The 3,600-nt window shown below is 42.6% G+C and overlaps 1 long non-coding RNA gene across 1 annotated transcript; it reads left to right on the top strand.

Moving 5' to 3' along the window:
• The first annotated feature begins 398 nt into the window (after window positions 1–398).
• On the top strand, window positions 399–2,749 carry LOC131881710 (uncharacterized). The gene is made up of 3 exons (XR_009373388.1): window positions 399–1,707; window positions 1,770–2,337; window positions 2,396–2,749. It is a non-coding gene; the product is annotated as an uncharacterized LOC131881710 (long non-coding RNA).
• Window positions 2,750–3,600: the final 851 nt, after the last annotated feature.

The following is a 3,600-nucleotide window of genomic DNA, read 5'->3' on the forward strand; positions in this document are numbered from 1 at the left end:
CGCTCCACGGTCTGACGTATTACCTTGAGGGACACTGTATCTGGCAATCCTGCCATGTATCAAGGCAAAGGGGTAAAACTGCAGGCCATCGTGTACAGCGGTCCACAACTGTCAGTGGAAGCGTGAATCCGTCGCTTGGTGGAGAAGGTCCGACCTAGTAAACATGAAGGTGGCTAAATCGGTCCGAAGGGACGGGGAAATGAGCAGGTGGAGCTTTTATATGACGGTGAATTTTAGCCCTCTGACAGTCTATGCAGAGTACGGGGGCTTTGCGGGCTTTACAGTTCGCCTTTCCTGTGGCTGAGAGGATTCGATAGAGTGGTAAGGGAGTTTGAGCTACATATGGGATAAATCGCCTGGTGTGATTGCATGTTTATGCTCGCACCTATCAATCTAGTCAAGGTGTATATAAACCAGATCTATTCGAATAATGAAATAGTCATCTCAATAGGGACCTTTAAGCTGAGGTTAAACTCAACCTTTTGAGAAAGAGGGTCACGAAACCTTTTTGTTTTGATTGCCTTGGGCGGTCACCGGTTACAAATCACTTTGCCTCATTTAAGAGCAAAGTTTCTCAGGGCAATCGTCTTCTATCTCGACTGGAATCTTGTGTCAAGTATTAATAACAGACTCGAGTTTTTTATCCTATATTAAGAAGAATGAGCAAGTTCAACCGTCCAAACATTTCTATCCAAACCGGATTTCAGGCAATATCCGGCTTCAATTTCCGCAAAGGAATTCAGTCTAACGGTGCAGAAATTCTAGGAAACCTGTTTGACGTTTCTGAACTGCAAAAAGACGGAAAAAGTGTGATCAAAGGCAAAATACTTCGGACAACTTCCATTCGTGAAAGCCCGTTTGATATTGATTTACAATTGGATGGAAACCGTCAAAATGATAGGGCGAGGTAAGATTTTACGGAAATTCTAACCTAGTGCTACTTAGATAGATAGATTTATTTCAGGAACACTGATCATGATTAAATAATGTCGGCATTTTATCATTGCGTTAGCATCTTGATACATCAAAAATTTCATGATCATGTAATTCCTCAGGTTCTGGGTAAGCAAAAGCTTGTTTTCACCAGGACCTGGGCAATTTAACGAAGACATGACATAGATCGTCAATAATGTTACAGAGGCCAAGCTGCAACACGATAACGTGAGTTGGAAGAATTACAAAATCAAATTGAAGGGCTTGTAGGAAATCATATCGGTTTGAAGTTATAAGAAAAGAAGGGACTAAGAAAAAGATACAGAAAGAAGAACATGAAAAACAGAGCAAAGCAAATAATTTCAGTGTTAATTTGTTATGTTTACTAGAAAATGTGAGACGACTTCAGGAATGGGAGGAAATTAATAGGTTTAGAATTGTATTTGGTGCATGGAGTGTTTTGATGAGATTGAGCGGCTGATAATTGTAATAAAAAATAAAAATAAAAATCATTTCTTAGGATTTTTTTTGGCATACATAGCAATTTTTGAGTTTGCACGGAGCAACTTGAACATATTACTTGTAGATGTTCGTGTGTGGCTGGGATATCAGGTCAATGCAAACACACAGCAGCGTTGTATGAGTTCATAAACACAGAAACGGAAGAAAGCAAGACTTCAGAGCAACAAACTTGGCATCGTCCATCCGAGGTTCTTTTGGCAAAGTATCCCAAAGGCGAATCTATCCTAGAAATTCTCAGCAACACATCACTTGGTAAGTGAGATTCAATAATCAAAATGCACTCTTTTTAACTTTGAGATCTCTGTATACCGTAGATGTTACTACCTCAGTTCGTACTGAAACACAAGCCAATCTAACACAGGAGCTACAAATGTTCGGCCTGATTTCGAGTTCCTTTTACGTTTGCCTTACTGTCGATCGAGAACAAGGGCTTACTGAATATCCGAAGGCCAAGCAAAAGCCGGAATTAGAGCAAGTAGTAAAGTCCCTTCTTCACAATCCTGCCAAGCTTCCGGAACAATTTCATTCCGATATTAATCTTTCCGATATTAATCTTTCCATTGGAGAATCTCGCTTCTTTAACAAAAATGTTCTTTGTGACATGGAAAAGGCGATCGAACTTAGTGAAGCATCCCTTGGACAGGCATATGCACCTGCGTGGCACAAGTTACGTCGTTTTCGAATATCAGCATTGAGAGCAGGTCCGATAGGAGGAGCGAAGCAAGATCACACCTTGTTGAAGTACTTCTTTGAAGAAAAAAGCAGCAACAAACATATGCAATATGGTCGAGAGACAGAACCTAAGGCCAGAATGAGGTCTGAGGATCAAACCGGCAACAAAGTGCTTCAGACGGGTGTCATTATAAGTCCAATCTACCCTTGGTAAATATTCTTAGCTTTGGAATAAAGATGTCAGATGCAATAACATCTGAATTTTTAGGTTACGTGTTAGCCCTGATGGTATTGCGATTGACTGAAATGGAAACCTCATCGTACTAGAGGTCAAGTGTCCCTTCACCTGTAAGACTGAGCAGATCTCGAATTTAAGTTACTTGAAGGATGGTCAAATTCGACGAAGTGACAAATATTACGCTCAAGTCCAGATCCAGCTTTTCGTAGCTAATCTAACCAAGGTTCATTTTTTCATCTACACTAGCGTAGATTCGAAGCTTATAGAAATCCCGAGGGATGATGAATACCTGTAGAATTTGATATCTAAATTAGAAAATCGATATTTTGGAAAGATCCTACCTGCCCTTTTGTCTAAGAAATTCTAAATTAGACTTTAGCTTCTTTTTGTATTCACTTGCGTTACAGAAATAAAGTATGAAATATATGGCATAAAGTGTTGAATTTAATTGAATGATTCTTCAGCTTCTTGTCCATTTTCCTTGGCTTCGTACATCTCATTGCCCTGGGAATCTCGGATCAAGACAGGAAAGAGGTTGCACAGCCCAGCAATTGTGACAAGGATCATGTCGCTCTGCTCCAGAAGGTTTCGGGGGATGAAGTCTGAAACCTTAAATCGTTTCATTCGTTTGGAGGAGTATCTGGGAACCCTGACATGACGTGAGCGAAACTAGGAGAATAATAACAACAATATGACATCCGGTAATAAACAGTATGAAAGAGAACGAACGTGAATCATTCCCGTCGCAAATCCGTCCAGTTATTAGCAATCGTAGAGAGATTAGCGTGCATGGTGGCAGCGGTTACACCTGTGGACATCCGTGCAGCGATACCAGGGTGTTGGACGACCGTTCGTGCGGGTTTGGTGCCGGCTTAGAGCCGTACGAGAAGCCGTTCTTTGGACTCTGTTTTTTGAAGTGTTCGTCATGGCCAACGAGTCACTCGCCACGGCACGGAGAAGTCGTGCACAGTGCGGAAGACACGCCCAACGGACTGTAGATGAGCTGGCCGCGGAGGCTCGCGATCTCAATGAACTACGCCCCATCGATCCCAATCAGCTGAGGGCCTAGGAGGGCCGAGTGCCCCTCACAGAGCAGAAGTTGCAAAACTTTACCGACGCTGTGATTCGATGCCAGGCGTTGGAGGACGTGCGCCACGACACTTCTGAGATAGCTGACGACGCCACGGACGAGGTCACCGTGGGCGATGACGACGTCGGTGTGCACGTCAAAAGAA

The sequence above is a fragment of the Tigriopus californicus genome, chromosome 6, assembly GCF_007210705.1.
Source record: "Tigriopus californicus strain San Diego chromosome 6, Tcal_SD_v2.1, whole genome shotgun sequence".
NCBI classification, from domain to species: Eukaryota; Metazoa; Arthropoda; class Copepoda; order Harpacticoida; family Harpacticidae; genus Tigriopus; species Tigriopus californicus.